This window comes from Myotis yumanensis, unplaced genomic scaffold, assembly GCF_028538775.1.
Source record: "Myotis yumanensis isolate MYYU_CA2020_CCGP unplaced genomic scaffold, mMyoYum1.0.hap1 SCAF_19, whole genome shotgun sequence".
Lineage (NCBI taxonomy): Eukaryota > Metazoa > Chordata > Mammalia > Chiroptera > Vespertilionidae > Myotis > Myotis yumanensis.
In genome coordinates this window covers 2,734,882-2,749,496 of record NW_027223770.1, presented here as the reverse complement: position 1 = coordinate 2,749,496, position 14,615 = coordinate 2,734,882, and positions in this window count along the sequence as shown.

Here is a 14,615-nt window from a genome sequence, read left to right as displayed (position 1 = left end):
TGCAGCTCCAATGGCTGCCTTTGGGCAGCGCTTCTCTCGCTCCTCCGTCAAATGCCCACTCAGCGCAGTCCCTTCCCGGCCCCCTCCCACGGGAGCCTTCCTCGCTGGGCGGAGTGTGGCGCCCTCACCAGCCTCTCCTTGTTCACTCTCCCTTCACGGTCTTCGTTTCCTGAAGAATTCACTCCCAGCCGTTGTGCTGAGGGGCCAGGGGACAGTGCCCAACACCGAGACCTTCTGCTCCGCACAGAGGAGTGTCAGTTGCTTTCTGAAGGAGTCGCATCGTTTTTGTTGTATTCCTTCGGCAAAGGTGCAAAGTGAATTTGTGGCCCTGAGTCTATAACAACAAAACACAAGATGAAGAACCCTAGCCCGGCTGGTGTGGCTCAATGGTTGAGTGTCGATCTCTGAACCAGGTGGTCACCATTCAGTTTCTAGTCAGGGCACCTGCCTGGGTTGTGGGCTCGATCCCCAGTGTGGGGCGCGCAGGAGGCAGCTGATCAATGATTCTCCCTCATCATTGATGTTTCAATATCTCTCTCCCTCTCCCTTCTCTGAAATCAACACAAATATATATTTTAAAAAAGATGAAGAGCCCTACAAAGCATGGCTGGGATGGAAGCAAGACCCTTGGAATTAGTGCTCGGCCATGCAGAATCTTCAACACGAACAATCAAGAGGTAGTTTGTGTGTGTGTTTTTTTAATTTGTAGAATTAAAAAAAATTTTATATTGAGATCTAACTGACATATTAACATTACATTAGTTTTGGGTGTACAACATGATGATTTAGCATGTGAATATACTGTAAAATGACCACAAAAGCCTAGTTAACGTGCATCACCTCACATAGTTACAAATTGTTTTTCTTAAGATGAGAACTTTTAAGATCTACTCTCTCAGCAACTTTCAAGTGTACAATGCAGTAGTATTAACTATAGTCCTTCTTCTGAAGAGGTAATCTTTTCTACATAGCATTTATTATGCTATCCTATATAATAGAAGCCTAATATGCTAAGTGTCCAGTCGCCTGGTCAGCCATTCAACCAATCAAAGTGTGATATGCTAATGATATGCTAAGGCCGCTCAACCGCTCACTATGATGTGCACTCACCACCAGGGGGCAGACAGTCAACAGGTTGACCAGTCGCTCTGATGTGCACTGACTACCAGGGGGAAGACGCTTCTACCGGTAGGTAAGCTTGCTGCTGGAGTCCAGTTGATTGGGACTGAGCCAGACAGGCTGGACACGCCCTGGAGCCCTCTCATAGTCCCTCCCCAGCTGGCCAACCTCCTGCGTTCCTCCCTGGCCCTGATCATGCACTGGTGGGGTCCCTCGGCCTGGCCTGTGCCCTCTTACAATCCGGGACTCCTCAGGGGATGTCGGAGAGCCAGTTTCAGCCTAATCCTGCAGGCCAGGCTGAGGGACCCCACTGATGCACGAATTTGTACACCTGGCCTCTAGTTTAATTTAGTTGTCCATTTTTGTGGCTAGCTTAGTTTCTGCTACCAATAAATGTTGGATTAATGAGTTAATCAATGCATGCATACGATATGTGTTTCTATCCAGCATTATTCAGACCACGTTTGGAATTTTATGTTCAATTCAAGGCAGGCACTCCTTAAGCTCAGAGTTCCATAGCGTGAGAGGGCTAAGACAGGGCGTGTCATGAGGGGCAGTGCAGGTTATGGGACAGTTATTCTTGGAAGAGAATGCTCAGAGAAACAGTAGAGTGTTTTTTTATGCCCGACCGGCGTGGCTTGGTGGTTGAGCGTTGACCTATGAACCAGGAGGTCACAGTTTGATTCCCAGTCAGGGCACATGCCCAGGTTGTGGGCTCTATCCCAAGTGTGGGGCGTGCAGGAGGGGGCCGATCAGTGATTCTCTCTCATCATCGATGTTTCTCTCTCTTTCCCTCTCCCTTCCTCTCTGAAATCAATAAAAAATATTTTTTAAAAAGTAGAGTGTTTTTTAAAGTTTTCTTCCATGTGAGTCCAGAGGTCAGAATAGGGGTCTATAGTAGAGGTTACCCCAAAGTAAACTGAGGCTTCATATGAGGAAGTTGTTGAACTGTCTCAGGTGTTTAGATGGGAAGCTTAATTAGGGGGAAGTTTGGACCAGATATCCTTTAAGGCCATTTCCTGCTATAAAATTCTGCTGTGTTTGTGTGTGTGTGTGTGTGTGTGTGTGTGTGGCATGTGGCTCTCCTCCTGTACCCAGACATAGGTTTTTGTTTGTTTGTTTTTTACTGGATAAAATGTGGGTACAGCCATCCTGTGAAAGGACATTATTTCAGGGAATGTGAGCATGGTCCAGATGTTGATACACACGTAACGATGCATACGCATATAGCGGTATTGACTAATTTTTATTCAGCACGTACCTCGTGCCAGACTCACTAACCACTTTTTATGTGCTGTGTCCTTTAAAGCTTCCAGTCCTCCTGTAAGGAGCAGGGGCACCTCACCCCTATCCCCTTTCTCTAGATGAGACTGACTCTGTGAGGTCACAGGTGACATTCCCACGGGCACACAGCGAGGCAGCACTAGGACGAACATCTGGTGTGTCGCCGGCCTCACAAACAAGGATGTGTGGCTCTTAGTTAAACTCAGGCCCACATTCTAACGAGGCCTGTACATGTATCACAGAACCCAGTTTCACAGGACAGAGACACCTAAGTCCCTCCCGCTGCCCAGTCGCTGGCTCATTGGATGAGGGTGATGGTCCTAGACAAGGGGCGGGTCAGCTTCCCTTTAGAGTGAGGGTCATTCCCACCCTCCTTTAGGATGCACTTGCTTCAACCTTTAAAAAAATATATTTTTATTGATTTCAGAGGGTGAGGGAGAGGGAGAGAGAGATAGGAACATCAATGACGAGAGAGAATCATTGCTTGTCTGCCTCCTGCACACCCCCCACAGTAGGGATGGAACCGCAACTCGGGCATGTGCCCTGACCAGGAATCATCGAACTGTGACCTCCTGGTTCAGAGGTCGATGCTCAACCACTGGGCTCGCTTCAGCCTTAAGGAGCTCAAGGCCCCGCGGGGCCTGCTGGCGACGCGTTGATCTGCAGTGCCCTCGCCACAGCCCTTCAGGGGCTGGGAGTAACCTCAGGGGTCTGTCGTTGGAGCAAACGGAGTTTTCTGTGACTAATTATTTCTTTTTGGAATTTGTGTGTTTCATTTCCACCTGTCTGTGTGCACGTGGGCGTTAGTTTTCCTTTCCGAGTGGGTGAAGTTGGCACCAGGTAGCTGGCTCCTCTCAGCCGGCAAGAGCCTCCAGGTGGACGAGGGTGGTTGAGTGAGCGGAGCTGCAGTCCGGGCTTTGTCTCAATCATCCAACGGGCGCAGGAGATTCCTGCGAAATGGGTGGGCAGCGTGGGTCCACGTCACCTGCCCCTCCATGGAGCGGAGCCTGCTGGCTTCTCAGACCCACGCAGCAAACAAAAAGCGGTCCCGATGCTTTATCCTCACGCACCAAATCTGTGCATCAGTAAAGTGCAGGCCCTGACAGGAATTTCAATTATTTAATCAAAAAGAAAATGAAAGAGGTCTTAAGTGTTGTGATTCGAAGACAGCCTTTTCATAGACCAATCTAGTGTGCGCTCACATTGAATATGAAGCAAAATGGGAAGGAAATTAAGGCAGCTTCGGCTTAAATCATGTGATTGCAAATAGTAAATTAGTTTCTCGATGTTTTCATTTAAGTGTTTAAGTGGAAGGTTTTATTCCTAATGTAGTGCAGTGACACAGAAGAGCACCCTCAGCCAATTCCAGCTCCCCACCCTCGCCTCAGTGAAGCATTTGCCCCGGGGAGGGGGCAGCCTAAGATGGAGAGAGAAGGGCAGGCACAGCCTCAGCACGTTGAGATCCTTTTGTTTCAAATTGCTGCCCAAGTCCGCTTTCACAGCCAACTCATTAATCGAGCAGATGAGCAGCGTCTGTTGAAAATGTACTAAGCGAAATGCATTTAATTTGGAAGGGAAATCAGGAACTGCATTAGTCAGAGCGTATAAATGGCAGCATCATCCATTCGGCTGTTGTTTTGTTTGATGTGGACTCACTACATTTGTTCTTAGGGACGAGGGCGAGGTAAATGGGCGATGTTGAGCTGGAGGGAAAGCGTGCGCCTCCGGCTCTCAGAGGCTTCTGGGTGGTTTTGCGGGGCTAGACCTGGGCCCGCTATTGGCCTGGGCCAGGATGTCAGGGAATCTCTCGGAAAGCACTAATTGTGTTGCGCCGCGGTGACCCCTGAACTGGTGCAACAAGTGGGGGGAGGTCATTTCTTTGTAAATGTCATCTCTTTGTGTTTGCAATTAACTTTGATCATTTGGCTGGGAGCTGACAGCGGTGCCCGGTGGGAGGTCAGGCTCTGGCTCATTCTTTACAACAACAGTGAGTGAACTTTTAATATCAAGTTAGCCAATGAGGCTCGAGATCCCTGAGGGTTTGAGTGACAGGCCCCTCCTGCAGCCATGTAGGGGGAGAGTAGGTGCAAGTGTGCCTTAACTGGCAGCTGGCAGCTCTGCCAGGGTTACCGACGCTGGCTCTGCCAGGGCACGCTCAGTTTGATTCCCTCGAGGCCCCCTCCTCCAGGAAGTATTCCTTGCCAAGAGACCCTTTTTCTCAATAAACTCCTGGAAAGCTTCTGAGCTATGTATCTATGCTGGTTTCTGGACACTGGGTACTGAGCAGGCACTAACTTTTATTATTGTTCAACTTTCTTTTTATGGTTGAATGGCATTTTCATATATACATAGTTGATTTCAGAGAAAAAGAGAGAGGGAGAGAGTGAGAGAGAAACATCAATGATGAAAGAGAATCATTGATTGGCTGCCTCCTACACACCCCCTACTGGGGATTGAGCCTCAACCTGGGCATGTGCCTTTGACCAGAATTGAACCCAGGACTCTTTAGTCTGCAGGCCGACGCTCTATCCACTGGGCCACACCGGCTAGGGCTGCAGCATGGTTTCATATTGCTTTTCTGTCCTTTGTGTTTTCTGTAACTGGAAGTGGGGTGAACCTGATTGGATTCGGGTTAGACGTTGGCGGGGATGCTCCATAGGTGTGGTGTGCCCTTCAGTTTGCACCACGTCGGGCACCGTGATGTCTGGCTGTCCTCACGAGGGATGCTCACATCAGTCACTGGGTCAAGTGGGGGCCGCCTGCTTGCTTTATTGTTTGGGAGCAGCAAGTAATCTGTAGGGGATGCTTTGCCATTAAGCATTACCCAGTTTCTCTCATTCTACAGCCATAGTCCTGGGAGGGCCTAGGTCCCTGCGTTAGACAGTTTACTATTTTGTGCAGCACCTGGTAGTGCAAGGTTTGTAGTAACATTCAAATACTACCTGGATGAGTGAATGAATAAATGGATGGATGCATGAGGTTTCAGTGAATAAAATGAAAATTTTAACCTAATGAGAAATTCTGCAAACCTGCCTGTGACTGACACCTTGGCAAAGGGTCCAACACTATTCGGAGTGCTGAAACGCTAACAACTGCATCTCGGGCGATTCAGGGCGTCTAGCCTCAGCTTTGCTACTAATTTGCTGTGTGACTTTGGACAAATCGCTTACCATTTCTGGAGCTTATTTGTACAACGAGGAATACAAGAAGGAAAACAACCAACCAACCTGTAAGGTTCTACCAGCCTAAGCATTCTAGGATTCTAAATAAATACAAAGAGCTATATAGACCAGGTAGGTGGAGCCTACAGATCTTGATCTCACTTGAACCTGGGTTTTCTTGTGCAGTCTAGGCTTGTGGTGTTTAATAAACTTACAGGTTGTCATAGTAACCACCCTCCCCACAGCTTGTTATCTAATAACCAGCCATCTCAACCATTACCAGCTAGGATCTTCGCCCCATTTCATATTGAACTGGAAAGGTGACCAGGGATTGATAAGCCTTCATACCATTTTATAAACAATAGAAAACACTTGCTTCTTTCCCCAGCAAAGTAAAGTCTTCCAGGCGGGATCACCTGAGTGGTTCTCTCACTGATGCATTTTCTTATTTATCCATTATTCAGTCAGTTAGTCCATTTTTGAGCTCTTACCATGTGCCAGACATTGAACTCAATGCTTGGGTATACAGTTTGCTCTACTGAGGGAGAGAAGTTCTTAAAGAGGCAGTTGCCCTGGCCAGGGTGCTCAGTGGCTAGAGCATCGGCCTGCGTACTAGAGGGTCTTGGGTTCAATTCCAGGTCAAGAGCACATACCTGGGTTGTGGTTTCGTCCCCCTCCCACCCCCCATTGAGACAGGTGTGGAAGGCAACCGATTGATGTGTCTCTCTCGCATCGATGTTTCTCTCTCTCTCTGTCTTTCCCCCTCCCTTCCACGCTCTCTAAAAACATCAATGGAAAAATTTCCTCACTCCTTGGATAAGGATTAAAAAAAGAAAAGAAATGAAATGAAAAAAGGCAGTTGCCATACAGTGAGGAAAATATTATGGTGTCAAAAGTAGATGGTGGCATAGAGACAGGGCCCCTAACACACCTGGGGCCTTAGGGAGGCCTCCAGGAGGAAGCGACTTCTTTCTATGGAGAATTGTATAGATAAGCAGAGTAGAGTGAGTATGGCTAAAGAATAATGTTCCTGGCAGAGAGGGTAGCATATACGAGGACTCAGCGGTGGGAGAGAATACGGCATGTTAAAGAGCTTAGCACTGAGAAACCACTAATGATTTTTTTGAAACGTTTTTTATTGTGGTAAAATATGCACAAATACTATCAAAGGATTTTAAGCTCGAACCAACATAACCAGATCTGCACATTTGAATCACCACTCTGGTAGTAAAGAAAGGATTGGAGTGACAAAGGGGAACAGAGACGGTGAGCAGTTAAGATCATGCCGTTGTCATGGGCGTGAACGTCTTACAGCAGTGTTTGTATCTTCTAAGCTGCCACCAACGTGCCTCACACCCACAGAAATAACTAATAAATATCTGTTGAATGAATGGATAGTTGTTTATTGGCTGAATGGACTTATTTCTGGAAACACCAAAAATTTACTTTCTGGACTTCCTAGTACCGTTCCTCTATGTCCTCATGCATAGAAACTTGAGCTGAAGTTTCCTAAATTACACCTCTGCTCAGAAATCCTTCATTGGCTCCTATGCTCACCCCACCATCCTCAAAAGGAAAAACAAAGCCTTCTGACTACCTTTCAAAGGTCTTATCAATAAGAGCATAACTACATTTCAAAATACTACTCCAAATCCACTCCACTGACGCCAGTCTCAGAGTCCTGCAAATACAGTGTGTTCGCCGCTCACCCCCCCCCGCCCGTGAGTACTTGTACTGCTATCCTGAGCGGAGCAGTTTCATCACCTCCATTTCACCTGTACAAACTCTACCTTCCTTAATGGTCCAGCTCTAATATTGTGTCTTGCACAAAGCCTTCACTCATTCATTATAATTGATAGATGATTTCAATCAAATTTTATAAAAATTAAAGCAAATTGTTCTTCATAGAGAGTGCATAAATTTGCATTCTTTGCATCAATGTATGAGTGATTCTTTCCCCCACAACTTTGCTAACAGAGTGGATTTTAAATTAATCAGATTAAAAAAATTTAATTCAGTAGTTAATGATGTTGTCTCAGTGTAATTAAACTTTTATTAGTCTTACTTTTAGTATTAGTAGCATTTTAAAAATGTTTAATGACCATTTATATTTTCCTTCTTTTTAAATGTATTTTTATTGATTTCAGAGGGGAAGGGAGAGGGAGAGAGAGATCAAAACATCAATGAGAGAATCATTGATCAGCTGCCTCCTGAACGCCCCCTACTGGGGATCGAGCCCGAAAACTGGACATGTGTCCTTGACTGGAATCAAAGCGGGGACCCTCCAGTCTGCAGGCTGACGCTCTATCCACTGAGTCAAACCAGCTAGGGCTATATTTTCTTTTTTTTGTGTGAACTGTTTTGTGTGTGTGTGTGTCTGTGTGTGTGTGTGTGTATGTGTGTGTGTTGGTCTATCTTGGCCCATTTTTAAACTGTGCTCTTGATCTTTTTCCTTACTGATTTGTAGTAACTTTTTAAAAATATGTTTTTATTTATTTTTTAGAGAGAGAAAGGATAGAGAGAGAAACATTGATGTGGAAACATCGATAGGCTGCCTCCTGCACACCCCCTATTGGGGATCGAGCCTGCAACCCAAGTATGTGCCCTGTTGGGCAATCCAATGGGCAACCTTTCGGTACCTGGGATGATGCTCAACGAACTGAGCCACTCTGGCTAGGGCTGCAGCAACATTTTATGTATAACAGATTATTCCTGTGCCTGGGATATGAGTTGCATATATTTTCTCCCAGTTTATTGTTCATCTTTTTTTCTTTGCTTATGATAGTTTTTGCCATAAAGAATTTTTTAAAGTTAATATAGTTAATTTTATTAATATTTTTCTTCTATGGCATCTGGGCTTATATGTTATACACAGAATGGCTTTTCCTATTTTAAGTTTAAGAAAATCTCTCCAATATTTTTCCTTTTGCTTCCTTTTAAAATTATCATCTTGATCATTGTAAGACAAACTGTAAGACATTGTAAGGCAAATTCAATATTATACTCTAATAGTGACAACATTTATACCTTCCATCATTACATATATTTTTTGGTCCGCTAACTCCATTGTGTTAAAAATGAGAGTTAGAAGAATAAAAATCAATTTGAATTTATGAACAGTATTTTCAAACAAAATATAAATGATCCAGCATTTAAACAAAAACATACCAAAATTTTAGTTCTGCACATGAGGCCCTTTTGGGAAATGTTTACAAGCTCAACTTTGTATCTAAAAATAGAGTTTGAAAAGGTCTTACAATCTCTTACATCAGAAATTCACATTATATAGTGGTAGTAATGTATACCCCTTTATTTTCTTTTTAAAAATATACTTTTATTGATTTCAGAGAGAAAGGGAGAGGGAGAGAGAGATAGAAACATTAATGGTGAGAGATGCCCCTTTATTTTCAAAACTATGCACACTAGTTTGGTATTACTGTTAAAAGTACATTGTATCATTGAGTGCTAAATTTTAACACTGATAATAGAATTTGGGTGCTTTAGAATGGAAGAAAAGAATATTTAAAAAGCATTTGTGTTAGCTTATTGTTTTTGTTTTTGTTTTCCTGGTAAATATATTTGGCTACTCTTCTGGGACTTGAAAATGGTAGAATTCTGATAAGAAACTGATTTAAAGATCATTCACACTCTACTATATCCTTTTAGAGGATTAAGAAATGCTGCTATATGGCCCTGGCCAGTTTGCTGAGTGGCTAGAGTGTCAGCCTGCCTACGGAGAGATCCTGGGTTCCATTCCGGTCAAGGGCACATGCCCAGGTTGCAGGCTCGATCCCCAGTAGGAGGCATGCAGGAGGCAGTCGGTCAATGATTCTCTCTCATCATTGATGTTTCTATCTCTCTCCCTCTCTTTTCCTCTCTGGAATCAATAAAAATAAAACAAAAATAATAAAAAATAGAAAGAAATGATGCTATAAGATCTCTCATATTTCAAACCTTTAATTACCTTAAGGTCTTTCTTTCTATCACAAACTTTATGAAGTCTGTTTTGAATTGAGATGCCAAAGGCAGAATAGAAAACTTCACTAGAGAAAAGAAATGGAAGTTTTTGATCTTAAAGACTGGCCCAGTCCTGGATGAGCAAATTGGATGGGCTTAGTCCACCTTATCTGAGGAATATTGTGATTTAAGTACCCTCTCCCTGAATGTGTTTTCATGTGAGTTCCCATCCTATTTTCCGGTGTAAAAGAAGATGCATTTGCAGGAAGCATTCATGACTCCAGTTCTTTCTCTAACATGTCACCCACTTTGGTAGTGCTTAAAATAAAGTACTCAGATAGAAGGTAAGTTGAAACAGACAACAAGCAACATAATACAGAAATGTTATGAGTAAAGTGCGTTACTCAGATCCTTCTAAAATACATTTCTCCCCTTATTTTGAAGGCCACAGTATAGGCAACTTGGCTAATGGAACCAGTCTTTTCCTTTGATCATCAATAGGGGTATCTTTTTGAGAAACTAAGTCCCAGCTCAGATGACAGTTCAGATGAGACTGACATGAAAGAGAGTAGTATTGTTTAATTATTTGATCTCTGAGAAACATCTTTCTTCTCTTTAAATTAATTAGTAATTCTTCAGCTGAAGCCATAAGCAGCTCTATCATGTCTTGCAGATTGGGGTGGGAGAGGGTTTATTTGATCTTTTCTTTTTACTCAGGGCAGTGTGCAGAATCTGATTTTATGTGTCAGCTACAGCCGGCCCTGGGTGACAGACTTTTAGTCAAATGAGAATAAAAAATTAATGTAATGTGAGTGCATTTATTGAATCTCCTGAAGTTGGGAAGATGTGTGGTAAATAGCCTGGAATATAGTAGATGCTCAATAAATGCTCATAATTATCTAATATAATGGATGGATGAATGGCAAGCATTGACAATGTACTGGACTAGCTTCAGAACTGCTTTCCATTTTCTCTGTGTATGTTGACCTACACTGGAGAGAGATAAAAGGGATTGTGACCGTTAACTGGCCACGGGCTGTCCAATAGGTAACCAAGAGCCACAGGTGGCTACTGAGCACTTGAAACCTGGCTGGTCTGAACTGAGATGTGCAGCAAATGTGAAATACACACTGGAGTTTGGAGACTTAGTATTAAAAGGAAATGCGAAATAATCTCATTAATAATATTTATATTGATTACATGTTGAATAATAACATTTTTGACATATTGGGGTTAAATGAAATATATTAATATTTCACCTGTTTCTTCTTACATTTATTTATTAATTTGAGAGGATGGAAGGGAGGAGGAGAGACAGAGAGAAAGAAACCAATTGGTTGCCTCCCCCACGAAGTCCTAGGATCAAGCCTGCAACCAAGGTACGTGCTCTTGACCAGAATCAAACCTGAGACCCCGAAGTCCCTAGGCCTATGCTTTAGGCACTGAGCCAAACAAACCATCAAACCTGAGACCCTTAAGTCCCCAGCCTATGCTTTAGGCACTGAGCCAAACCAGCTAGGGCTGTTTCTTCCTACTTTTTAAACTTGACTAGTAGAAAATCTAAAATTACCTATGTGGCTCATATTTTTATTGAACGGTGCTGCTCTAGACTTTACAGACAATCCAGGCAATGAGACATTTCTGCTTTTAAGGGCAAACCGTTTACAAGCTATCTGAGAATGTGACATGTACCTCTTACCCGAACGGCCCTAGGGACGTGGGTGGAGGAAGAACTGTGGGCTCTGGAATGCCTCTTCCTCCAAACCTTGGACAAACAGGATTGCCTCTCAAGCGGGGGCTGGCCTCCCTGGCGGCCTCTGTCACCCACTGCAGAAGTAGGAGGGGCCAGGCATGAGGACCCTGAGAAAGCAGGGTTCTGTTCACCCCAGAGCTCCCCCTGGTTTTGCTCAGTAGCCCCAACACCATAAGGACACTTCCCAGCTTTTTGGACCTCAAGATTTCCCTGAGAGCTCTAAGAGCAACGTGAGGTTCAACCCCTCAGGAACTTTTCCAGGACAAGACTTGCCTGCACAGCCTGTCCATCCGAGTGCTGGGCTCTGGTCCACAGGCCCATGGCAAGCCCGGCTGTGGTTACCTGAGCACCTGGGAGAAGGGGGTCTCCCTCATCCAGTAGGGTGTAGACTTAGGGATCCCTGTCTGCCTCCACTTCCCACGGATCCCCTATTCTCACCTCTGTTTTCCCCAGGGGCCTGCTTTGGTGCTGGTGGCTGTTTACTTTCTCAGCCATGAGCTTTATTTATTTAGTGTATTTTTATTGATTTCAGAGAGGAAGGGAGAGGGAAAAAGAGATAGAAACATCAATGATGAGAGAGAATCATTGGTTGGCTGCCTCCTGCAGGCCCCGCACTGGGGACTGAGCCCACAGCCCAGGCATATCGCCTGACCAGGAATCGAACTGTGACCTGGTTCATAGGTCCACGCTCAACTAGTGAGCCACCCCGGCTGGGCCCATGGAGCTTTTTTAAAAATTAAATTTATTGGGGTGACATTGGTCAACATGAACACAGAGGCTTCAGGTGTGGGTTTCTGTTACAAAACTGCATATTGCACCGTGTGCCCACCACCCAAAGTCAAATCTCCTGTCACCATATATTGGGACCCCCTTCTCCCGTGACCCCCCTTCCCTCCGGCAACCACCACACTCAGCCACTGAGCTTTGTTTCCCAGCATCGCTGAAAGGGAGAGGGAATGGGAAAGGGGAAGTAAAACTCCCCTGCAGTCCTGGGGTCCTGCCCCTTCCCATAGCCATCTAGTTTTCGCCTCCATCTCTCCCTTCTCAGGTTCCTACTGAGTGGGCGGTGCTGGGCTGCGGAACCGAGTCCTAGAAAAAGCAGGACCCAGAGAGGGAGTGTGAGGTGTGGGCCTCCTCCGGCCCGGAAATGCCTTAGCTTGGGGGAGACCAGGGAGCTGAGTCCAGAGTCGATGAAATGAGGGGAAGGGAAAGGACCCAGAGGTGGTCTGCCCCCCCTCCTCCCCCACTCCCACCCGACCCCCCTCCCCCGCCTGCCGGCCTTCTCTTCCCTCCTCCCATACTGTGAACTCTCTGAAATGCTTAAGGCTGAATTCTGTTCTGAGAAAACGTTTGCAGTGCCTTGGGTCAAAGGTAACTGTCCTCCCCAAACGCGTTTACTGGCCCTGCTCCCAAAGAGACATTCAACCACCTTTCCATTGCACCATCCGAGCAGGAGTTAGTCCCCACCCCTATGGAGGCTGAATTCCCATCTCCAAGGCTGAATGCAAGTCAGTGCTCGTCCTCCGCGTTGGCAGAGAGAAGAGGGCGGGCAGGCACGTGCTCAATCGCCCCTCAGCCTTAGGGTCTTAGGAGACAGGATGGCTTGGTTTCCACTGGCCGGAGGCTCCACTGAGAGGCGGTGGATTTCCTACAGCGTGGACTGCACCCCCAGGGCCTCTTTACTAATATGGAGTCTGAGCCTCCTCAGTTTCTCTCTAGCGCTGCGGGGGATGACTGGACGAGACCAGGGCTAAAGACTGAGGCACAACTTCTGGAGCCTGCATTTTCCCTCTCCTTGGCCACCTCTCGGTGGCCTGCTCTCCATCTTCAGCTCTTACCAGGATGAACTTAAAACAAAAATCACATTTCAGACTTCAGGACAAAGCATTCTGACTTTATTTAGATGCCTACTTACTAAGATCTTATTTTAAAGTTATTTCCCCCTTCTTTCTCCTTCCTCTCACTCTTCTCCTCTGTTTACCATTTTTACCAGGTCATCCATATGGAGCAAGGCGCTCCCATTTCCTGCAGCACTGTAGTTTGGGGCCTAATTGATTCTGGTAATTAATTTGTTTTACCTGCTAGATCAGATGAAAATTCTACCCGGGCGCCCAAGGATTAGCACTTGGCTTTCTAACACCTCCTCTAATTACCTAATAGCATGGGTTGTGAGGACTCAGTGTCTATTAAAACACTTTTGCTATTAGCAGTAGTGATTGGAATTGTGATGACAACTAGATTTCAACAAATTAGAGCTTAAAAATGGGGAGATGGAAGAGAAGTGGCTTCTTTTAATTTCCTTGAGTTTAACACCAATAATTAGAGCAATTTTTGGAGATGCGAGCCAAAGTCAGCCCGGCTGTGCTGTAGATGATCAACTTCATTTTAGCAAATTGACTCAAGGGAAATAAATGTGACAGATTAGAAAAAGACAAACAGGAAAACAAATATTGGGAGGGAAGGAAATGAAAAGAAAGGCTGGAAAGGGAATGGGAGACAAAAAACCTTAGCACAAGTATACAAGTATGTGTGTGTGGGGGAAGTAGAGGGGGGGGGCAGGGAGGTTGAAAGGGGTAAGTCTAGCAGAAATAGCAAGCCCTGCAAGTGGAGTGAGGAGGAGATAATGAAATTTGATAGGAGGTGGAGACTGGCGTTAAGAGTAGCTCTGGACAGATTTACACAGACCATATTACTTGACTGATGCAGATATAACTTCCCTCACACCACCCTCTATAACTGAGGTCGAGAATATTACGATCCATCATTTTATTTATCTACCTCAACAATCTAGTCATCCTTCAGCCATCAATTTAGGGTGGGTCTATCAGACGTGGACTCTCTTCTCACTTCTCCTTTGCTTTCATTTTTCTAAATATTTATTTATTTTTAAAAATACATTTTTATTGATTTCAGAGAGGAAGGGAGAGGGGGAGAGAGAGAGAGAGAGACATCAATGATGAGAGAGAATCGGCTGCCTCCTGCACGCCCCCTACTGGGGATCGGGCCGCAACCTGGGCATGTGCCCTGATCAGGAATTGAACCATGAGCGCCTGGTTCATTGGTCGATGCTCATCGACTGAGTCACACCCTGCAGGGCCATTTTTCTAAAATTTTAAAACTCAGACCCAAATGCCAAAATAAATGCCTTATCCCTATTGCTTTGGGCCTTTTAAGTGCTTTCTGTTCTCTAAAGAGGAGTTGTTGGGGGACAGAGACTTTGTCTTTTTAGCGTTCTTTAAAAACAGCTGGGAGCAAACAGCTCCTGCAGTTGGAGGGGCAGAAATTAAGGTGGAGAATCTTGGTAGGAGCAAGAACCTGGTCTCCTCCGCTCTCCCGGGTCT